Consider the following 24,952-nt stretch of genomic DNA (forward strand, 5'->3'; position numbering starts at 1 on the left):
ATAGCAAAATGCTTCCCTATCCCCAAATGTATGGCTCTGAGAAGTTGCAGCCTGGAGCTCTTTGAAATCTAGACAGACCATGAGTAATGTGAGGAGTTGCCCTCGTATTTTTGAGTGGAGCCGGACTCTGGGCCAGCAAATCAACAAGGGTCACGACTCCGAACTCCCCTGTTAACCCTTTGGACTCCGTGTCACCGTTTTCTGAAACTGGTTTTGTACCCAACCGCCAGCTGGTTCCAACTGATGTTCGTACGGTAGTTTAACCATGGACCCTGTCCCGAGTATAAATTATGAAAGGTTCACAATGGTTGCAGCCCAAAGGATAAAACAATTTATTAACCCCCCCCCCCCAAATGCCAAAAGCGCTGTAAATTATAGTCCAGGTAACGTGACATTAAATGACAAAAGAGCACAGAGCAAAATGCTTAGAATTTTACTAGATTCAAGAATGTTATCTGTATTAGTTCTCTACTGTAAATGAAGCTCCTGGTTTCTTCAATGATAAATCCTGTTTGCAGTTGCTTTGCAAGTCGGCCTTTTATTGACTCTAGAAACAATTGACCAATGCCTAACTCAAGTTAAGGAGTAAAACACAAAAGTCTGCTGACACCGTGGTTGAAGTAAAAACAATGCTGGAGAAACTTAGCAGGTCAAACAGTGTACTTTACGCAGTCTGGGCGATCACTCTGTCCACCCACCTCAGTAGGTGCTTTTAAGCTGCAGCACCTGGGTGCGATTAGTGGGGCAAAGGTGCCTCCAGCACCTTTTAAACTGGGGCAGGGGAGGGAAGGAGCCCCAGTAAAAGATGACGCGGTAAGTGACGCGTTTCGCAAACTAGTCTTCCCTCAACAGCTGCCAGTCTCCCACCATCAATCGTGCCCCTGTGGTAGCTGGTCCCCGATCACTGCAGACAGTTCAGCCGTGGTTTTCCCGAGGTGCCAGCGTGTAAGCGCTGATGACACAGGAGTAACTGGGTCGGCCATTTTGCTGTTGAAGCCATCGGTTGACATGTCCTGCATAAGTTTAACTGTGTTTCCTATCTCCGAGGTAGGGCAGGGGCCCAGTTGACTGGACGACGCTGACCGTGTCCAACCCTTTCAAGCTGCCTTGTGAGTGGTGCGCTAACTAGGCAAATTGTATAAAAGGAGCCTTTCCAGCCTCAATAGCTTAACCCCCCCCCCCACTGCAAGTTTGTTAACCACAATGTACAAGGCAGTTTGAAAGCACCTTGTGATAGGGATCTCCCAGGGACTAAACATTTTGATTCTGTGCCCAACTCTCACCTGACATGACTGTCCATAGCTTCATACAGGGTCCAACCAAGACCACCCATAAATTAGAGAAACAACACCTGATTTTCCTTGGTTCTCTCCAGCCAGATACTATTAATATTGACTTATCCATTTTCTGCTCCCCTTGCGTAAATAAAAAAATCCTTTTTTAAAACTACCAAAAAAACCCTAAAAAGATATATTTAAAAAAACCCTTCCTAAAACGCTGATCTGGGCTTCAGTGTCAATGAGGAACTGCTGGCTGCTGACTGATTCCCGCAGGTAGAGGAGGCTGTCATTGGCCAGCCATTAACAGTGGCTGGCCTGGTCATTGCCCTGGAATGAGCAGGGCTGACGACACTTCCGAGCCTTGGTTCCCCACTGCTGGTGGTAGAAACAGAGTCCTGGAGCGGATGCTGTGACCTTGGTTATGCTCTTGGTGGTCCCTGCACGGGCCGGGTGCTCTACCGCAGCATTAGGGGCGGGCTTGGTGTGGTCGTGCCCATGCCTCGTGACCTGCTGGACCACTGAGCCCTCCGGGAACCGTGCGAGCCATAGCTCTTAGGCTGTCTGGGTGACCTTCCTCGGGTCGGTTAAGCTCTCCTGGACTAGCAGTGGCCGGATGTCCCTGGGCATATGGTTGAGGAAGATGCGCTCGAAGAGTGGGCAGTTGGTGTACTTGCCCATGAGCATCTCATCCATCAGGGACCTGTCCCCGAGGGTGTCGAGGTGCAGCATCCGAGCGGCACGCTGGTGTCTGGATAGTCCGAGGGACCTGGTAAGCTCTGGGTTGATGGTCTCGTATTTGTCCTCGGCGGATGGGTGCTGAACAAGGTGGTGGCCTGGTCTAGGGCAGCGACCACATGGTAGTATTTGGTCGTTACGGACGAAATCTGGTGGAGGTGAAACTGAGCCTCTGCGTGGCTGAACCAGATCTCCGGCTCCTGAACCCAGAATTCAGACAGTTTTATGGCTATATCGCTGATCCCAGGCTTACTCATGATGGGTTCAAAAACGTTTGAACCAGTCGGGGTCACCAATTGTAGCGGCAGCTACACTGCTTCTGCAATAACCCACACAACCAGACGTGTTGAGCTCATTGAGCAGTTTATTGCAGGCTGCTGGGCTGCACTTATACTCCCAGCCCGGACCTGGCTGAGAACTGCGCTGGAGGGTGCTGATGTCACCCGGGCGTCACGTGGTCCCCCAGCGTGGGTTTCTGAGCACTGTGCTGGAAGGAAGGGAAACCCCCGACAGTGCCATTTTGGCCGGCTGCCCCACCGCGTGGCTTACAAGTGGGGCCGGTTCACCTGCCTCGTGGTGATCCACCACACGCTATTGTTTTCGCTGATGTTCACATCTATTATTATTATTTCATATTGTTATGTAGCATGACATCACTGGAAAGTTTATTTTCAAATAAATACTTCAGGATATCATCTCCATTTTCAGTCCGGTTCTGTGCTAACACTGGGGTCCACTGCACCTTCAGTTCAGAATTTCAGTTTTCTATTTACCATGAGTTATGCATTCTTGCTTTTTGCATTGGTTTGAAGAGGCTGTGTTCTCTGCATTGTTGCTGAACTACTTTTTATTCAGATCACCTATTGGCAGTAAAAAAGGGTCAAAACTATGTGATTCTTGTGCTTTTAGCAAACATTAGTTATGCTGTAAGGCTATTGTCCATGCATACAAATAAAATGTGAAGTGGGAATTTTTTGCAATCTTATGGCTGAAACTGAGAGTGTGCTTAACTTTGTGCTCCTCCTTTCTTTGATATTTTTGAGAAAACAGTATTTCCCCAAAGTCATCAGCAAGGATAGAAATTTATGTTATGAGCCCAGAGGACCCCAAACCCAGCAGCAATAGATAGTCACCAAGACAAATGGTTACTTAAAAGTTGCTTTTAATTATCTTTAAAAATGAAAACAGAATCACACTTTAACTTATCACTATTGACTTAACTAACCTAACTTAACCCCCTTCTAACTCTAAGCGCAAGTCTGTGTAATGTGTGAGTAAGTTCAGAAAAGTTCTTCAGTTCACAGTCCAATCTCATTTCTCATTCTTCCAAGTTCACTGGTTGCAGGCAATTCTTATACTTTGCACAGAATTTAACATTTATAAAGTTCATCAGGCTTTGGTGCTTGAAAGGTAAATAGTTACTGCTCAGGAAAGTTCTTGTTGGTTTTCAGAGAGAGAGATATGTTGTTCCAGGATACCCACAACTTCTATCAGCCATTTCAGTGTGTTGCCGAAAAAACTTGCCCCCCTCAGGGTTCTCCAGATGATGACCTCTTTCTTTCAGGTCACCACAGAGTGCCTTTTTGTTTCCCTTATTCCAATTGAAACATTAGGCAGCCAGTCCTCTCCTCTTCCATGAACCACAAGGGCTTTGACCAGGCGAGCACTTACAAACCCGTCTTCCAAATAAGACTTTCCACAAGCTTGCCAGCTTCTCTTATTCCAGTCCCAGCTGCTTCTGCTGGCTGTAACACTGTAGAAGTGATCTGTCTCTCTCTCTCTCACTGAGAAAACGCATGTTTGACTGTGCTTGCAAAACCATATGACACTCTTGGAACAGCAAGTTCCCTTCCAGGCAGAATGTGGCTCTGACAAGGTCTTTCATTGTTGTCTTTTTGTAAACAACAATCTATTAGTGAAGTCTCTTGGCACTCTCCAAAGGATTTGCAAAGGCTCTGAGGCCCCAACATGTCTAGCATTAGCAGAGCTGCAGTATTGCAAATAAGATCTGTTTTAATGTGTTTGTATGTTACCTTCACTAACAATACCTGCCCCAATTTATCTCCCAAAAACATATCTATATGCTCTGTAACAGTTATATAATCTCCTCAGCCAAATCATTAATATTGTGAAAAGTTACAGTCAAAATAATAGTCTGCAGTTCCCTATTCATGTTGGCCTGCCAACTGTCGGACTCTGGTTTTACCCTACCCTTAATTTAGTCTATGTGTCGTCTGAGTCCAGCGTGTTCGTTAAATGAAGTGATAGGAGAAGGTATTCGGTTCAACAATCAGTTTATTACACAGCACAAGAATAAAGCTTAACAGAGCTCTGGTTCAGTCTTTAGTTCATAGGTCACCTGCACAGTGAACTATTCCCCAAGACTGACCTCTACTGTCCAGTCTCTACAGTTTATATAGCTCAACCTTATCATACAGAACAAAAGTTGGCTTCCTTTGCTAGATTTCATTATCATTCAGAACAAAAGTTGGCTTTCTTTGCTAGATTTATTGCATAAGATTTATCACAAGTAATTTCCTGCTCTGCAGATATCTGGGGTGTAGAGCTCCCAACTTAATCTTCAAGGCCAGAATATCCTGTTGTTTTGATCAGAAATCAATTCATACCCCAGATATTTCTAATTATTTCTTTGTTCTCATCTGACCATATTCTTCTGTTCTACTCAATGCCTCCTTCTGTCTTAGCCTTCTTACTGAGTTAGTTTCCATTCTCTTTGTTTCTGACAGTCTGTCAGGATTCTCTTTGTTCTTGTCTGGCCATCGTCTCCTGTGCTCATCAACAGCTCCTTTTGCCTTAACATTCCTACTAAATTGTTTCATACATATTCTCTCTTTTGTATTTTGGGAGCAGGCAATTCTGAGGCTGCCCCTTACTTACATTACTCTTTCCCTTCACCATGAGATAAATATTAAATTGTTACATAGTACTGGATTCATGTATACCAAATGAATAGTACATAAGCATATATTCTACATATTTTCTATGATTAATTAACCCCTATATTCCAACACAACCCGAGAAATCCTAATTTGTTTTCACTCCAGTAACAACATCACATTCTGTATAATGAACAATCAAAGTTTCTTGTCATGTATGCAAGTACAAATTACATATGCAGTTGAAGTTTTGCTGACTCCGACTTCTCAGGTACAGTTGAAATTCCACAAAACATGACCAAAGGAACTGTTCACACTAGCCATCCAAGACTTTCATAATCATGAAACAATATTAATTTATTTATTTATATTTATGAATACTTGTCCTGCATGTGTATTGTTATGTCTGGTTGTCTGCATGTTTTGGACAGAGAACTAGAGAACGCTTTTTTGCTGAGTTATACTTGTGCAATCAGATAACAAGAAACTTGATAACATGTGCAGTAAAATTGTTTCCCAAGCTCCTGTATGAGTCCTTTTTGAAAGCTTTCCAAAAATACAAATATACACATTAATCAGCTCTAATTTACTTCAATATTAATATTTCAAAAAACTTCAAAACTCAGTAGTTAGGGAGAGCATGATTAGCAATTAGCGCAATGTTGTTACAGCAGCAGCGATCAGGACCGGGATTCAAATCCTGCACTGTCTGTAAGGAGTTTGTACGTTCTCTCCCCATGTCTGGATGTGCTTTCCTCCAACCATTAGACTCTGAACAGTTCAATTTTCTTTCTCAAGTTGATGAATGATTTCTGCCCTGAAATGTTGACTGTTTCTCTTCCCACCGATACAGCCTGACCTGCTAAGTATTTCCAACATTTTCTGTTTTTATATTGTATCATCAAATTTCAATATAGATTGTGCAATCTATAGATCGTCTCATTTACCGGCCCAGTTACTTTGCTAGATACAACTTCCAAACCTGCCTTAGAGACCTGTGTGTGTTTGCAAATTGCAGATGCATAGTAATTATATGTCAAGAGATAATAGACCTGGATGTAGGTGCACTTGCTGCCTGCATGTCCAGGGTGAAACATAATTATTGTCTAGCCCTGCACAATGTGATTGTGTAACTGATATTGCCATTCATCTCTTTGACATGGTGTTGTATTGTTATCAGCTATTTCTTCTGAAGTCCATTTAAGAATATCCTAAGGATTTGAATAAGTAGGTAGGGTAGGGTAAATTATGTTAAGATGAATATTTTTTCCTAGAGTTCAATATCTTTTTCAGTTAATCCCAATCTGAATTCCTCAAAAATTTTTTAAAGGATTTAAATGCGATTGTTTGGAAGATTTTATGGAATGGGAAAATGGTGAAGGTGTGGCGGCTCACCACAAGGCAAGCGAACCAGCCCTGCTTGTAAGCCATGCGATGGGCAGCTGGCCAAAATGGCACCATCGGGAGCTTCCCTTCCTTCCAGCACGGGGCTCAGAAACCTGTGCTGGGGGACCACGTGATGTCCGGGTGATGTCAGCGCCCTCCAGCGCAGTTCTCAGCCAGGTCTGGGCTGGAGTATAAGTGTAGCCCAGCAGCCTGCAATAAACTAGTCTGCTCACTGAGCTCAACCTGTCTGGTTGTGTGTGTTATTGCAGGAGCAGTGCAGCTGCCACTACAATTGATGACCCTGACTGGCAAACGTTGTTGAACCCATCATGAGCGAGCCTGGGATCAGCACTGTAGCCGTAAAACTGTCTGAATTCTGGGTTCAGGAGCCGGAGAACTGGTTCGGCCACGCGGAGGTCCAGTTTCACCTTCGCCAAATTACGTCCTACATGACCAAATTCTACCATGTGGTTGCTTCCCTGGACTAGGCCACCGCCAGACGTGTGCTGCATCTTTTCAGCACCCACCCACCAAGGACAAATACGAGACCATCAAGCGAGTGTTTACCAGGTCCCTCGGACTATCCAGACACCAGTGTGCCGCTCGGATGCTGCACCTTGACACCCTCGTGGACAGGTCCCTGATGGATGAGATGCTCATGCTCATGGGTAAGCACACCAACTGCCCACTCTTTGAGCCGCATCTTCCTCAACCATATGCTAGAAGAGTTTAACCGACCCGAAGGTCACCCAGAGGGCTGCAAGAGCTATGGCTCGCACGGTTCCCGGAGGACTCAGAGGTCCAGCAGGTCACGAGGCATGGGCACGACCACACCAAGCCTGCCCCTAGCGCTGCGGTAGAGCACCTGGCCCCTGCAGGGGCCCCCAAGAGAATAACCAAGGCCACAGCATCTGCTCCAGGCCTCTGCTTTTGCCACCATTTCTGGGGAGCCAAGGCTCTGAAGTGTCGTTAGCCCTGCTCGTTCCAGGAAAATGACCAGGCCGCCTGCTGTTAATAGGTCTTGCCGCTCCACCTGGTCCCGAAAGCCTCCAGCGGCTGGCGTCCCTGCGGAGATTATCGATGGGTCAAAGAGACAACCGTTCCTGACCATTACCCAATCTTTCACATCCAGGACTTTATGGCCAACCTGCATAGTTCAAGGGTTTTCTCCAAGGTTGACCTGGTGCGCGGGTATCACCAAATCCTGGTGCACCCTGAGGACATACCCAAGACGGCCATCATCGATTGATGACCTGTTCGTGACCTGTTCGAATTCCTGTGCATGCCGTTCGGGCTCAAGAACACCAGTCAGACCTTTCAGTGCCTCATGGACTCTGTTGGGAGGTACTTGGATTTCATCTTCATTTATTTGGACAACATCCTCGTCGCCAGCAAGGACCTGGTGCAACACAAGGCCCACCTACGTGCCTTTTTCTCCCGGCTGGCCTACTTCAGCCTTACCATCAACCCGGCCAAGTGCCAGTTCTTCGGGAAAGACTCCATACAGTTCCTGGGCCATTCCATCACGGCCGAGGGAGCCACGCCCACTGCTGCGATGGTCGCCGCTATCAGGGAGTTCCCACGCCCAGACAGCCTCAAGGGACTGCAGGAGTTTGCAGGTATGGTCAACTTTTACATCCGCTTCATCCCGGGAGCTGCGCGCATCATGCATCCGCTGTTCGCCCTCATCGCAGCCAAGCATAAGATGCTCACTTGGAACCCAGAACCCAGCACCTCATTCTAGGCCACCAAGGACGCCCTCGCGAAGGCCACCAAGGACGCCCTCGCGAAGGCCACCATGCTTGCCCACCCGCTCATCGACCTACATATGGCACTCTCTGTCGATGCCCCTGCCACAGGCATCGGTGCCGTCCTGGAGCAGCAGGAGGATGGACATTGGAAGCTGCTGGCATTCTTCAGCCACCTGCTCTGCCCGCCGGAATGCAAGTATAGAGCCTTCGACCGCCAGTTACTGGGCATGTACCTGGCAGAGCAGCATTTTCACTTTTTTTTTGGAGGGGAGGACTTTTACCATTTTCACCAACCACAAACCCCTCGCCCAGGTGCTCGCGATAGCAAAGGATCCCTGTTCGGCCCGCCAGCAACGTCACCTCTCAGTGTTTGAGTTTACCACCGACATTCGGCACAAGGTGGGGAAGGACAATGTGTTTGCCAATGCACTCTCACAACTGCCCATCTGCGTGCTGATGCCCGGCCTTGACTTTGACCAGTTCGCCCAGGAACATGAAGCTGATGAGGAGACGAGGGCCTTCAAGACCCCCATCACCGGCCTGCGGTTCTGAGGCCTCCTGACATCAAGTGGCGAAGGCACTATTCTGTATGACATCTCCTCAGGCACCCCGCGACCAGTTGTTCCCCAGCAATGGCACAGGCAGGTCTTCGGTCAAATCCATGACCTTTCACATCCGTCCATCAGGTCCACGGTCCGGATGGTGGCAGAACGGTTCGTATGTCATGGGCTGCGGAAGCAGATCGCGGGCTGGGCCAGAACATGCACCCATTGCCAGATGTCCAAGGTGCACAAGCATACCAGGGCGCCTGTACAGGAGTTCGAGCATGTCCGGGAACGGTTCAGCCACATTGACGTGGACATAGTTGGGCCCTTACCCGTTTCCCAAGGCAACCGTTACCTGTTTACGGTGGTGGACCTCACCACTCGCTGGCCTGAGGCAATCCCGATGCCAGACGCCTCCATCGACTCCTGCTCCCGAGCACTGTTGTATGGTTTGGTCACCCGGTTTGGTGTCCCGGCTCACCTCACCAGCGATCGGGGCACCCAGTTCACATCTGCGCTCTGGGCACAACTCGCCAACAGGTTGGGGATCCAGCTACACCACACCACAGCCTACCACCTGCAGGCCAATGGACTGGTCGAACGTCTGCACCGCCATCTTATGGCCTGCCTCACTGGTCCCCACTGGACGGTCGAGCTGCCTTGGGTGCTCCTGGGCATCCGCTCCACTCCCAGGGAAGATCTGCAGGCGTCGTCAGCTGAGCTGGTCTACGGTGTGCCGCTGTCACTACCTGGTGAGTTCGTGAACGCACCTCACAATCCCCAGCAGTCGCCGCACGAACTACTTCCTCACCTCAGGGCACGCTTGGACTCCTTCGAACCCCCACCGCCGCCCATGCATGGCAGCCGCCCGTCTCACGTTCCTGGCGAACTGCTTTCCACGGAGTACCTTTACGTTCGGCGGGGCCCGGCCGCGGCACCTCTGCAGTGACCATACGAGGGGCCATACAGGGTTGTTCAGCGTTTTGGATTGACGTTTACGCTGGACATGGGCGGCAGGCGTGTGTTGTTTACCATGGACAGAACACCTCGATCCCACCGAGCCCGTGGTCGTTGCCCAGCCCAAGAAGCGAGGCTGCTTGGCAAAAAAGGACATTGACGCCGGTTCTGGGGGGCGGGGGTTCTGTGTGCTGGCTCACCACAAGGTAGGCGAACCAGCCCCGCTTGTAAGCCATGCGGCGAGGCAGCCTGCCAAAATGGTGCCATCGGTGGGGTTTCCCATCCTTCCAACATGGGGCTCAGAAACCCGCGCTGGGGGACCACTTGATGCACCGGTGACGTCAGCACCCTCCAGCGCGGTTCTCAGCCAGGTCTGGGCTGGGAGTAATAAGTGCAGCCCAGCAGCCTACAATAAAATAGTCTGCTCACTGACAACTCTCTGGTTGTATGTGTTATTGCAGGAGCAGTGTAGCCGCCGCTACAGTGGTTTCTTTAGAAAAATTGATTTGGAAGTTTGAATTGGGGGGCTTGCATCTTACCCACTTTAAGAATTACTATAAAGCTGTTCAATTGATGTATTGTTTAGATAAAATTCCTGCTAGGGCTAATGTAGAATTTAGTACAATAGAGAAATAAATATACAGGATTTTATCTATAAATGGAATTCTAAATTGTTGGTAGGAAGTTGGGAAACACTTGAATTATGGAATAAGATTGATTATGAAATATGTGTAAAAGGTTTAGTTTCACAAAAAATGCCCCTTTGTTACGAGACTTATTCCATTTTCTATAGATAATTAACTTTTGATGACTTGGACGCTGATGGGTATAGAGATTGTTTTGAAGCTGGAAAATTTATAACATTTGACTGAATGAAGAATAAATTTAATGTGCCTAATAACACTTAGTTGTTATCAAGTTGTCATTTTTGATTAATAAAATAGGTGTGAGTTTAATGATACCTAGCTGGAGTGAATTGGAATTGATTGATTTGTAAGTGATGTAAGTACATTTATTTCTGTAATTTCTTTCAAAAGAAGGCCCCCAAAATAGGGGTGGATAAATCAAGATCAAGATGGGTAGTGGATCTAAACAGACAAATAAATGAGAAAGATTGGATGGAATAATGTAAGAGTGATATGACAAAAAATTAAATTTTTTGCATTTAGTTATGTTTGATTCCACAAAACTAAATAGGTTGAATCCTGCTATATTAGATTTGTTTTAGGTGTGGACGTGAGATTGGATTTTTTTTTTGCATTCTATTTGGCACTCACCTAAAGTTGAATATTTTTAGCTGGAAGATGGTAACTTTTTGGAATAAATTAAGGGTGTCAAGTTCCCACAGGATCCCATGTTATTTTTATTGAGTAATATTAAGGTTATAAGACCTAAATTAAAATTGTATCAAATCTAATTCGGACAAATTGCTTTAGCAGTTTCTACGGAATGTACTGTTTAGCAATATCAAGGAAGTCAGCTACAGATTTAGGTATGGAAAGATGGCATGCAGAACTTTGTAGCTGTGTACCAATTGAGAATATTTCTTGCAGTTTATGAAACAAATATCTTGTATTTTGGAAAATATGGTGCCCCATAATAGACTTGCTGAAGACTTAATTTCTTGGTATCCTCCAATATTAGACTTAATAATATAAATGATTTATTCCCTTGGCATTCTCCGGTCCTTTTTTCTATTTTCTTTTCTCGTTTCTTTCTAGGGGTTTTGGGAGGTGGATGGTGGGGAGGGGGGATTTGTATACCACATGTATAACTTTTTGAAATAACTTTTGAATTCAATGTAATATTATTGTAGTTTAAAATTTGTAAATAAAATATTTTTGAAAAAAAAATAGAAACCCTGAATAAGTGTGTGGAGTTGTTACAAAACCTTGTGATGGCCCGTGAGAGCTTTTGTGGTGCAGAGCATGAGGGATTGGGTGAGCTTCTGTTTTTCAGTTGCAAAGTTTTAAAAACATTTGGATATCTGCTGCTGCCTGGGAATCAATCACACACAGGAAACACTAGGTCTCTTTCAGGTGGCCAGAAGACCCCAACGTAAAGCTGCATATTCTGCCCCTATGTGGTTGATGAGGTACCCACCTGAATGCGTTGAACGTGCCTTCGAGGCGCCTACACCAACCCTCCTCCAGGAAAGATAATAGGCAGATTGCTGGGCTCCGCCGAGGCACCTGAATGTGCAGCCGCTGTAAGTGGCTGTCTGGGGACGGGCTGATAACTCTTATCAGCCGGCGACCCAACTCCCTGTCGCCTGACCACCCTCCCAACCTCCAACAGATGCCGAGGCGCCTCTGCATATCAATAGGCGCTTTCAGATGGGCTGTAGTAGTCTTTTTGGGCTGCCACCTGAAAGGTGAGTTTTCGGGTGGTATCCACTCCTTCAGCCACCCTCAAGATGGAGGATGCACTTGAAAGGGGCTACTCTTTTCTCCCTTCTATAGAGAAGGTTCAAGTGTGTGGAATTGTGCTTAAAGACAGTCATCAGGCTTGTGAACAAATCCCAGAACAGTGCTCTCATGATACCCTTGTTTTGTACTAATTGATCTTGTTGTATCTCTATACTCTAATTGTGCTTTAGCCCTTCTAATATGTATGGCCTGGGGGTGTGGCAAGATGGCATAGAGTCTAGACGTGTAATCTCGACCTCTCTGGCCAGACTTTTAAGAACCCGTTTTTAACTCTTTGTTTTCAGGTTTAAATTTTTAAAAACTTAGTTTAAAGTATCAAGGAATTGTTATGGCTATTAATGGTAAAAAGATTCTCAAGTGCAGAAGAAACTACATTTTTGGAGTGTTGAAGATTTAGGACCTAGGCAGCCTGCTGCAGTTTCAAATTTGCTTTCTTCCGTCTCTAAATCACAGAGATTGCCTGTGGGAGCTGATAAAATGACTACTACTCACCAGGAGAAAGGACATCGCAGGAATTACCCGTTCTCAGAAGGAAGGTGCGTGTGCCCCCGATCTGGATCCTGATCCTGGCAGCCTGCCAACTTCAACTGAGGGGCCAGGCAAGAAGAAGACTCCATTGCTGGAAAAACTGCCTGTTTTTGAGATGCAGCAGGAGCTGCAGTTACCTGGTTCTGCCACTATGCAAGAGAAAGCAGGGCTGGGCTTTTCTGAATTACAATGTAAACAGCTAAGCCTTATCATTCAGCCAATGTTGAATGAAATGTCTCAGAGGCTCATTTTGGAACTGGATACAGTTAAAATACGTGTGGAAGCATCTTGTGAGGATTTTAAACAATTTCAGGGTGATTTTTTGAAATGTCAACAACAAGTGGCTTCTAATACAGAAAAAGTGTTGGAGGTGGAAGAATCCGTTAAAGAATTGCGAGAACGTGAGAGGGAGTTAGAGAGGAAAGTAGATTATTTGGAGAATCAAAGTAGAAGGAATAATGTGAAGATTATTGGTTTGCCAGAAGGTATGGAAGAACAAGACCCTCTTCGTTTTTTTACTGAATGGATTCCACAAATACTGGGGCAGGAATTTTTCTCTGCAGGCTTGGTATTGGAAAGAGCTCATAGAGCCTTAAGAAGATCTCTGCCTGGTCAGTCACCGAGACCTGTGATAATTCGATGCTTGAATTATTTGGACAGAGAAACGATACTTTGTTTAGCAGTGAAAAATTCGAGACAGCGACAAGCTCCATTAATGATTCAGAATAGTAGAGATTTTTTCTTCCTCGATTTGAGTCAAGAGGTTATTCAGCGTCGGCGCTGATTTAATCCAGTTAAAGATGTTTTGTGGCGTAAAGGCCATAAATCCACGTTTCGCTATACAGCAGTGTTGAAGGTGTTCTGTGGAGACTTTCAAAATCTCGGTTTTTTGAGAATGAGCGTGAGGCAATGATTTTTGCTGATTCGTTGCCATATGTAAGAGGACAAAGTCGTCGTCCACCACTGTCTCCTAAAGGAAAATCTGGTTGCTCTGGAAATGGAAGAAATGGGAATGGAAAGAGTCCAACTTTTCTTGAAATGGAGTCACCGAGTCTGGAATCTCTTGGATGAATAGAAGAACCTTTTTTTTTTACTTTCTTTTTATGTCATTATGATATCTTGTTGTTAGTCTTTGTTTGGCTGGAGAGGGAGAGATTTGCTCTATGTTCTATTAGTCATCAGCCACAGTTCGGTGATCTACACCCAAGTTTTGTTTAGGGATTACTACCTTTTGGTAGTTTTTTTTGGGGGGGGGTGGTTTTTTTCTTTAATTTTTTTAATTTTCATTTTTTTTTAGACTTTAATTTGTAGTTTCTTTTTCTCCTACAGGAGGGCCTATTTACGTTGATCTGAGTTTTTATATATTGATATTATTAGTTCTTAGTTATATTAGTAGGTATGTCAAAGTTGAAGTTTGATACTTTTAATGTTCGTGGTTTAAATAGCCCGATTAAGCGTAAACGTATTTTGGCGTATATTAAGAAAATGAAAATTGATGTCGCTTTTTTCAAGAAACCTATCTGAATGTCAAAGAAAGTATGAAATTGAAGAGGGATTGGGTAGGACATGTATATTCTTCTTCATTTAATTCCAGGGCTAAAGGTGTAGCAATTTTGATACATAAGAATTTATCTTTTGAATTACAATCAATGGAGGAAAAGACAGGTTGTATTCTTAAATTAAACTGTAAGATTTTCAGTGAATTTTGGACTCTACTTAATATTTATGCCCCAAACGAAGATGATGAAACATTTATTTCTGATGCATTTTTATGTCTGGGTCAGGTTAATGAGAATGTTTTAGTTGGTGGTGATTTTAACTGTGTTTTGGAACCATTATTAGATAAGTCCCCGAAGAAAGTTAAGAAATCTAAAATGGTTCAAGCGTTGATGAAAGATCTTAACTTAGTGGATATTTGGAGACGTCTTAATCCGACAGAGAAGGATTTCTCTTTTTATTCAGCTAGACATGAATCGTTTTCAAGGATTGACTTTTTTTAGTATCGGCACATTTACAGGGGAAATACAACAAGTGGAATAAAAAAGTAGGGTGATTTCGGATCATTCTTTGTTATACTTATACAACTTCTGAGAAAGTTCAAGTGGCTTATCGTTGGAGATTTAATACAATGTTGTTAAAAAATAATGGAATTTATTGATTTTTTTGAAAGAAAATTCTAATTCTGTCCAAAGTAAATTTGTAGTAAGGGATGCTATGAAAGCTTATTTAAGAGGACAAATTATTAATTACACTGCTAAAGTGAAAAAGAATCGATTAAATCAGAGTCTTGAATTAGAGAAATGGATTAGTGAGTTAGAAAAGGAATTTCAAAGAGACGCTACAGAAGATCAGAAAATAAAATTGTCTAGGTTGAAACTGGAATATAATACTTTGCAATCTTATCAATTTGAGTGTATGATTAATAGGACTAAACGATATTATGAATGGGGAGAGAAAGCACATAAGGTATTGACGGCAATTAAAGAAAGAACAGGTTTCGAGAACTATTAATGCTGTTAGACGGAATTCGCTTATTACGTATAAACCTCGTGAGATTACTGATGAATTTTGTTCATTTTATAAAATGTTATATACATCTGATGGAGAACAAGAAAATGGATCGATTGATTTTAAAAAAAAAAAAAAAATCACAGTTGAACTTCCCAACCTTAGAGGATGTAGATATACAGGAGTTGGAACCACCATTTACTGATTCAGAAATTAAGATGGCTATGATGGAAATGCCGAATGGTAAATCGCCTGGTGATGATGGATTTTCGGTCAAATTTTATAAAATATTTTTACGATGACCTCTCCATAGTGTTTGGAGATTACTACGTCAGGTTGGCAAAGATTATGAATTACCTGAGTCTTGTTCTAGTGCTTTAATTACGGTAATTTCAAAGAAAGTTAGAGATCCTTTGAAAGTATCTTCATATAGACCAGGGGTGTCAAACTCAAATTCACGGAGGGCCAAAATTAAAAGCTTGGACTAAGTCGAGGGCCGAACTAAATATTTATTGAAAATTTTCAACAACATCTGCGTGTTTTCTCTTTCAACATATGTAATGTTAAACTTTTTCTTATTAAAATAAATGTTTAATAATAGTTTTGGATAAATTCTTTTATTGTCATTGGCCCATTTCCTTTAGCATTCTGAAACCGTGCACATGACGAGTCAATGAGGGATGATTAAAGCAGTGGTCTTCAAACTTTTTCTTTCCACCCACAGACCACCTTAAGCAATCCCTTACTAATCACAGAGCACCAATGGCACAGGGACGTGAGTGGAAAGAAAAATGTTGAGAACTGTTGTATTGTGGTAACTCCACATCTGATTAGGTTAATTGTTAGGCAAGTGGTCAGAGAAGGACCCCCCCCACCCCAAGAAAGGCTTAAATCACAGGAACAAAATAAGCTTCCGTCTCACTGCTCTCAATCTTACACACAGTCCTGATGTGGAATGTGGGGTCGCAGCTCCACGTTCACCCGAGTTCATGTGCTGTCTGTGTGGAGTTTGTACGCTCTCCCCTTGTCTTGGACCAACAGGTCGGTCGCCTGACGAAGGCACCCGAACCCCCGTTGAAAAGCTGGCGTCTGGGGCGGTGGAGGAATTGGCTGAGAAGAGCCCGTTGCTGCCACCCCCCTCCCATGGTTGGAGAGGGATTAAACTGCGATCTCACGGCGCCGGGCTCATCTCCAACAAAAGGAGCGGGAGGCAGGGTCCGCCGCGCACGGAGCGAGGGGGAAGGCATCGCCAACGAGACGTTTGGTCCGGCGTCACCACTGAAGCGCAGACCCAGCGAGGATGGTCCCCTACTCCAGCCGCGTCTGTGTGTCCGGGAGCCGGGCGGGCTGAGTGCGACGCTCCGATCCCCGGGATTCGGCACTCTGAGATTCCTCCACACCTCTGGCATCTTCATTTTCATCTTCAGTGTGTATGCGCTATACTGGCGCGGCAGCCAGCGGGCCAACTCTAATATATATTTAATATGATCTTGCGGGCCAAATATAATTATATCGCGAACCAAATTTGGCCCGCGGGCCAGAGTTTGACATGTATGATATAGATCGATTTCATTGTTGAATGTAGATTATAAAATTATAGCCAAAATTTTAGTGAATAGATTGGCTGTTTTTACCTAAGTTGATTCATATGGATCAAACAGGTTTCATAAACAATGGATATTTTACGTGTGATTAGTTTGATTAATAGATTTTGAAAATCTCCAGACTATCCGATGGTGATATCTTTAGATGCCGAAAAAGCGTTTGATAGAGTTGAGTGGAATTTTTTGTTTAAAGTTTTGGAGAAATTTAAGTTTGGTCCTTTTTTTTTACTGGTTGGATTAAGGCTTTATATAGTAAACCGGTAGCTAGAGTACTGACGAATGGTTTGATTTCGGAACCGTTTAAACTGACTCGATCTACTTGTCAAGCTTGTCCTTTATCTCCAGCTTTATTTGCGTTAGTGATTGAACCTTTGGCTCAGTTGATAAGACAGAATACACAGATACAGGGTATGAAAGTTTTAGATGAGGAATATAAAATTAATTTATTTGCTGATGATGTAGTGGTGTACTTGACAAATCCAGCTCAATCACTTTTGCATTTGAAGGAGTGTTTGATGCAATATGGACGTCTTTCTGGATATAAAGTTAATTGGGATAAAAGTGAAATATTTCCGGTAAGTGAAGGAGATTATTCATCTTATAAGAATATTCTTAATTTGAAATGGACAGATCGAATTAAGTATTTGGGTATAATTATGGATGTCCATTAAATTATGTTCCGTTAATGAAAAAAATTAAGACTGATTTGATTAAATGGAAAGATCTGCCTATTAATTTATTGGGTAGAACAAGTACAATTAAGATGAATATCTTTCTGCGTATACAATATTTATTTAAATCTGTTCCGTATTTACTTGACAATATTATTTTTTGAGATTTGAATAAAATGGTTAGGGAGTTTTTATGGAGAGGTAAATTTTTAAGAGTAGTATTGAATAAATTAACTTGGAAATATGACCTAGGGGGATTACGGTTGCCGCATTTTCAAAATTATTATGAAGCAGCCCAATTTAAATTTATTAGTTCATTGTTGGATTTGGAACGGCCCGCTAGTTGGGCCAAAATTGAGATGGCAAATATTTATGAATTTGAAATACATAAATTTTTGTTTAGATGGAATATAAATTTGTTACAGCAATATAATGTGCCTATATTAAAACATTTAATGAAATTATGGACGAAGAAAAAGAAATTGATAGGTTCTAGTGGTGAATTGTCGGCTTTGACTCCGTTGTATAATAATCAACTTATTCCTTTTTCAATACATAATCGGAGTTAATTACACTGGAGATTAAAAGGTGTGGAAAATTTGGGAGATTGTTTTAAAGATGGTAAATTTTTATCTTTTGATCAGATGAGGGACAGTTATGGTATTGATAAGAATTCTTTGTTTCTTTATTAAATTCGATCTTTGGTAAAGCATGTGTTTGGTAGAGATATGATTTTACATGAAATGACTAAATTTGAGACTTCTTATGAAGGTACCAGAGAAGGGATATATTTCAGTTATGTATCAAATATTACAGGATGGTATGGATAAAAAGGGTTGGGATAAATCTAAAGGTAAATGGGAAGTGGAGATTGGTTTTATTTTTTCCCGAGGATGATTGGTCAGATATTTGTTATGATACTGTAACTAGACTGATAAATGCATGTTATGCAATGATTAATTATAATTTTTTTACATCAATTATACTTAACACCTGAAAAACTAAAAAAATATGGTTTTTATGACTCAGATTTGTGTTTTAGATGTGGTAACGCGGTTGGAACATTTTTTCATGTGGTTTGGTCATGTATAAATATACAATCGTTTTGGAAAAATATTCGATTGTTTTTAGAATACCTGTATAAGATTAAAATACCTTTAGATCCGACGGTATTTTTATTGGGTAGTTTGCAACCTTTGAAAGGTTTGGGATTAGTTACATTTCAACTTGCTTTTGTGTATTTAGCATTATCTGTAGCGAAAAAATGTATTGCTAGTATGTGGAAGGATATGAATATGATTGATATTAATAGGTGGCATAATGAGATGAAATATTTAATAATGGAAAAATTACATATGTTTCACGTGATAATTATAATTTTTTTCTTCATAAGTGGTTGTTATATTCAGAATATTCACTTTTTGATTTACATTGATTAGATTTTAATATGTGTGCTTCATTTTTCTTTAATTTTTCATGGCTCTCCTTAGGAGAGTTGGCTGAAGGGGGGGTTCTCTTTTTTTTTTCTCTACATTTTTTATTTTATATAAAAGAAAAAAATGTTCATGTCAAGTTTATTGTTATACATGTTACTTATTACCTGTATCTTGAGCGAATAAATAAAGTTTAAAAAAAAAATGATTTGTATGGCCTGATTTATCCTACGTTACTGTGAGAGGCAGAAGAGGAGATTGCTGGAGCCTTGACTGAGATCTTTATAGACTCTAGCCACAAGCAAGTTCCAAGAGGACTGGAGAATAGCCATTGTAGTTCCTGAGTTTAAGAAGGTCAATTTAGACGAACCAGGAAATTATAGGTTGGTGAGTCTTGCATCAGCAGTAGGGAAATTATTGGGAAAAAATTTTGGAAATTGGATCTACTCACATCTGCAAAAGTCAAGGGACATGGTGCCAAGATTAAAACCTCTTTCAAAGTCACTAAAGGCCATTTCATCAACTAGCCAAAAACTGCCAAAATGCATAATCACCTACTTTTCTGAATGTGCGGAGGCGGACTCAGAGCAGCATATTTCAACCCATCTCCGAGAGCGTTAATGTCCGCAGAGCAGCCCTCTGCCGATCAATCTGAATGTACAGCCGCACTCAGCAAGTGTGCAATGGGCAATTGCATTGCAGACACTTCTTATTAAATATTCCAAATGCAGGGGATAAACCCTTGCAAGTGTTAAAGCATTCAGTGTCCTGGTTAGAAATAGTGTAAAAGGCCAAGCCCCCATTCCGGTTCACTGAACGGCCGATTTTCTGGGATTCAAGGGTGAAAGGGGTCAGAGTCACGGGGTATAATATTTAAGGCATTTTCCTGACTACAAATTGGATATAATTTCTTTGAATGTATTGTAACAACTTATGTTTTTCATTTTCCATATCCTCTTTCTAAAGATAAGGAAGTGATTTGTTTTCCGTCATTTATTCTCACATACAAGTCATAATTAAGAGACATGCTTTTTATATATAAAAATCAACAGAAGTCTGGAAGAATTGCTTTCAGTAGATAACAATATCCTGTCTTTGCCTGACTGATTTCTGGTTTCCAATTAACATATGCAAATGGATAGTTTCACTGTTTCACTCTAATCTTAAATTATTAAAGTTAACAATGGTGGCCAAAACTTCTGGGCAGAAACAATGTCAACCAGGGACTAAGTGGCATTGTCAGTGTTGCTGGACACTTATTGTTCTTTCTTTCTTTGGCTTGGCTTCGCGGACGAAGATTTATGGAGGGGTAAAATCCACGTCAGCTGCAGGCTCGTTTGTAGCTGACAAGTCCGATGCGGGACAGGCAGACACGGTTGCAAGGGAAAATTGGTTGGTTGGGGTTGGGTGTTGGGTTTTTTCCTCCTTTCTCTTTTGTCAGTGAGGTGGGCTCTGCGGTCTTCTTCAAAGGAGGTTGCTGCCCGCCGAACGGTGAGGCGCCAAGATGCACGGTTTGAGGCGATATCAGCCCACTGGCGGTGGTCAATGTGGCAGGCACCAAGAGCTTTCTTTAGGCAGTCCTTGTACCTCTTCTTTGGTGCACCTCTGTCTCGGTGGCCAGTGGAGAGCTCGCCATATAACGCGATCTTAGGAAGGCGATGGTCCTCCATTCTGGAGACGTGACCTACCCAGCGCAGTTGGATCTTCAGCAGCGTGGATTCGATGTTGTCGGCCTCTGCCATCTCGAGTACTTCGATGTTGGAGATGAAGTCGCTCCAATGAATGTTGAGGATGGAGTGGAGACAACGCTGGTGGAAGCGTTCTAGGAGCTGTAGGTGATGCCGGTAAAGGACCCATGATTCGGAGCCGAACAGGAGTGTGGGTATGACAACGGCTCTGTATATGCTAATCTTTATGAGGTTTTTCAGTTGGTTGTTTTTCCAGACTCTTTTGTGTAGCTTCCAAAGGTGGTATTTGCCTTGGCGAGTCTGTTGTCTATCTCGTTGTTGATCCTTGCATCCGATGAAATGGTGCAGCCGAGATAGGTAAACTGGTTGACCGTTTTGAGTTTGATGGAGATGTGGGGGGGCTGGTAGTCATGGTGGGGAGCTGGCTGATGGAGGACCTCAGTTTTCTTCAGGCTGACTTCCAGGCCAAACATTTTGGCAGTTTCCGCAAAACAGGACGTCAATCGCTGGCTCTGAATGGGCAACTAAAGCGGAATCGTCTGCAAAGAGTAGTTCACGGACAAGTTGCTCTTGTGTCTTGGTGTGTGCTTGCAGGTGCCTCAGATTGAAGAGACTGCCATCCATGCGGTACCGGATGTAAACAATGTCTTCATTGTTGAGGTCTTTCATGGCTTGTTTCAGCATCATGCTGAAGAAGATTGAAAAGAGGGTTGGTGCGAGAACGCAACCTTGCTTCACGCCATTGTTAATGGAGAAGGGTTCAGAGAGCTCATTGCTGTATCTGACCCGACCTTGTTGGTTTTCGTGCAGCCTGTAACAGGTAGTAGTAACTCAATCAGCTGCATTTGGGTGGGAAACTGATTTATGAATTGGCTGCCTTTTGAGGTGTATCTGGAGCCTGGGGGCTCTGTAGAAGAGGTGAGAATTGAATCCTGTCTGGAAGCTTCTTGACTGAGTAAAACTCTGCTGGTTTTCTTATAAACAATTTTTGTAGCTATCTTTTAAACACAACTTTCTACATTTATCCTATAAACACAACCATCTATATTTCTACAGAGTAAGCCCTTCAGCCTATGATGTGCTGACCTACATAAACCTACTCCAGTATCAGAAAATTGTATTGGGAATAAAACACACAAATAAGAGCGTGGGAAAATATGCGCACAATTAATAAAACATTTGTGCACAATTTATAAAGGACCATAAGAAAGTGGTAGTGGCAATGAAACTCATGCACACACAATTTATAGTGAGTGTGCGAAAGTTGCAGTAGGGATGAAATACACAGAACACAATGTGGGTGCATACAACAATCAAGGATGGATATGTCTGTAGGCTCTTTCAGGTGGCCAGAATACCCCAGTGTGAAGCCACATATTCTATCCCTTTGCGGTTGATGAGGTACCCACCTGAATGCGCCCAACGTGCCTCTGAGACACCGACCCTCTTCCTGGAGGGATAATCAGTGGATTGCCTTGCTCCGCTGAGGCAGCTGAATGTGCACCTGCTGTAAGTGGCTGCCTGGGGGAGGGCTGATGACTCTTATCAGCCAGTGGCCCAACTCCCTGCTGCCTGGCAGCTGCCCGACAGCCAGCTGCCCCTGCCCCGACGTCCCCCACTGGCCGCCCCTCCCCAGTAGGGCAAGGTCTGTCAGGCAGCGGGGAGGGGAGAGCCTCAGGCAGCAGGTTGGGGGGAGGCTGTCAGAGGACATTGGGGTGGCAGGTGTGGGCTGTCACAGCCCGGCTCCTGCACCAGGGCTGCTCCCTGCTGCTCAAAATGCTGCATAGTAATGACGGTCTTCCCTATCCATTGGGGGGAGGCTGTCAGAGGACATTGGGGTGGCAGGTGTGGGCTGTCACAGCCCGGCTCCTGCACCAGGGTTGCTCCCTGCTGCTCAAAATGCTGCATAGTAATGACGGTCTTCCCTATCCATAAACCCCCACGCAGCTGGAACTGTGGGAAACAGAGTGGTTCCACCTGCGGGGGGGAGGGTGGGGGGGAGATTATGGGTAGGGAAGACGGCCATTGCTATGCTGCATATTTATGACGGGTGGCACCAGTCACCCCACCTCCATCAGATGCAGAGGTGCTACGAGGTGTCTCTGGATATCAATAGGCCTTTTAGGGCTGCCACCTGAAAGGTGAGTATTCAGGTTGGGATTCGCTCCTGCAGCTACCCTCAAGGTGGAGAATGTGGCTTCTAAGAGAGAAAGATGGGGAAAGAGACTGTAGGCAGGCAAGGAACTAACTGCTTTTTCCTTTAAAAGTCCCAGTGTGCCTTGGCATAATGAAATGGCTGTATGCTCGGAGCCCTCATGGACGGGTTTCTCTGCTACACAGAATTCATTGCTTGATGTGTCACTCAAGACGTCACCACTGGAGGATAGGCGCCTCTTTGCTCTGTGCTACCAGGTAGGAAGTGTGAAAGGGCACACGGAACATTTTTCCCATGGTGCAGTGTGAACAACACTACCTGTTTCCCTAAATAGTTTGTTCATCTGCCAATTTAGCGGTTTGCCAATGTGAAAGTGGCTTTTGAAGTATACGGCTTTCTCTCTGACATCCAATAGTGGATCTCATTTTTGGAATTTTCATTTTCAATTGGATGGTCCAAGGTAGCAAGGGCCACTTGTGCAGAAATATGCTTTAATAAAGTACTCTATTTGAACCCCCCCCCCCACCAAGTTTCTGGAGGGAATATCAAGAATTTTTTAGTGTATTTAGAGGTAATCATTTAACTTTATTGAAATATGTAGCTACAGTATAGCAGAAAAACAAACATGCAACTAGGACAACAGGAAATATCTTTTTAATAATAATGTTGCCGTAATTTACAAGAGAGAACAAAGGCAGCTTTGCTATATGCAGAAAACATTTTATAAAAACAAACAGCTGGTGTAAGTCCATGTGCTGGTTGAGCTGCCTGCTGTTTCCCGGTGGCCTGCTGGTGGTCCCCGTGCTGGTCATACTGCCTATTCTTTCCCTGTAGCCCACGCTGGTTGTTCTGTCTGCTCTCAGTCCCCGCGCTGGTTGAGCTGCCTGATCTCTCCTGTTGGTTCTGAAAGATTCTGGACATGAGGCATTTTTGATCGGGGTTGCTGGCAGAGGTGGGAAAACTGCGATGGCACCATAGTGCCCCCTCGATCCCTTCAAGGATGAAGATACTTAGGCAATGTGGACTAGATTGTTTGACGTTTTCATGGACTCTTGCCTTGCATCTCAATTTGATTTTTCAAATGCATGATTTTTATGGTAATTGTATGTATGTATCTTATCCAGTGTCAAGATCAGTAAGATCTCTGTTTGTGGTGATGCCCATGGATGAGCATTTTCTCGAAATAGTTGAAGAAAGAACTGAGGGAAGCTGCAGGATTCATGAGAGGTTTTTCTTGGTGGGAGGCAGGGAGCATTGTTGGGCTTTTGGTCAACCCTACTCTAATCATTGACCAGAAACATGTGAAAAAGGTTATGCAGTATTGAGCAGCAAAGCATGGTATGGGAATTTAATTTTGGGAAACCAGTTAAGGAAAATAAGACACCAATATTTGTAGGATCAGGGCATAGTTACCCTGCTTGCCATGATGGCTTGAGGGTAAATGTCACACTTTTTCTTGCATAGAAAAGACTTGCCAGACTAGGAAGTATCTGAGGAAGCATTTGTTCACTATGGAACTTTACTCCTGATTATTATTGAGTTTTCCTCTTGCTCTATTGTTTGCTGCCCATATGTTGGGACTTTTGTTCCAATTGTGCCTTATAATTATCATTCACATGATAAAAAGGAAGGAAAGAAAAGAGTTTAAAAAAGTGTTGCAATAGAGATTCTGATGTTGCTAAATGTCAAGGGATGACGGGAAATTAAATGCCCAACAACAATTGTGCAAGTTGCCTGAAGCCATATAGATAAGGAATGAGATGTGGCCAGTAAATGAATCTAGCAATTGTACCTACATCCTTGCATTCTTCTGCTGATCACTGAATTTCTCTTAAAATATGGAAAAACATCTCCATGTATGGGGATGGTGTGTGACAAAAATGGTATAAAAGATGTGAAATTTTAACTGTGAATAGAGTGGGTGCTTAGGATGGACATAGTGTAGACAGCACACTATGAAATCTGTTCTGCCACTCCCATCTAGATGCAAGTTGATTAAAAACCCTTTCATGACTAATTTGTAGTTTCTCTCTGTTTAAGCAGCAGACTTTTATAGTCCTGTTGTCTGCTCTCTCCTGGGGGAATGGGGCAGTTAGACCAGTGTGGGGGTCAACAGCGTACCACCGGGTGAGTCTCCTGACAGCCCGCCACTATCCCCACACAGATCCCTCCAGCCCCAACGATAGATGGTGGTGATGCTAGTGAGGCCATGATGATCACTGTCGGCACACACCATCATCACCCTAATTTCAACTTGGACATACAAGATCTAGGGGATATTTTTGAGCTTTTGTTTGGGGAAGAAAAGTGGGTCTTATATGCTGTCAAATACTGTATATAGAACATAAAAGTTATAACAAGGTACAGAGCCTTTGGCCCAAGAAG

General features: G+C 43.5%; 1 protein-coding gene across 7 annotated transcripts in view; it reads left to right on the forward strand.

Annotated features, from left to right (window-relative positions):
* st3gal5 (ST3 beta-galactoside alpha-2,3-sialyltransferase 5) overlaps window positions 1-24,952 on the forward strand; it is a 127,744-nt gene that overhangs the window by 1,442 nt on the left and 101,350 nt on the right. For 2 of the 7 annotated variants that reach the window (XM_069923667.1, XM_069923666.1), the window contains exon 2: window positions 22,680-22,824. The exons of the other annotated variants lie outside the window; for them this stretch is intronic. The gene's annotated coding sequence lies outside the window, so the exon portion shown is untranslated. The remainder of the gene's footprint in view (window positions 1-22,679; window positions 22,825-24,952) is intronic. 7 annotated transcript variants of the gene reach the window in all.

The sequence above is a fragment of the Narcine bancroftii genome, chromosome 3 (genome assembly GCF_036971445.1).
Source record: "Narcine bancroftii isolate sNarBan1 chromosome 3, sNarBan1.hap1, whole genome shotgun sequence".
In the NCBI taxonomy this organism is placed as follows: Eukaryota; Metazoa; Chordata; class Chondrichthyes; order Torpediniformes; family Narcinidae; genus Narcine; species Narcine bancroftii.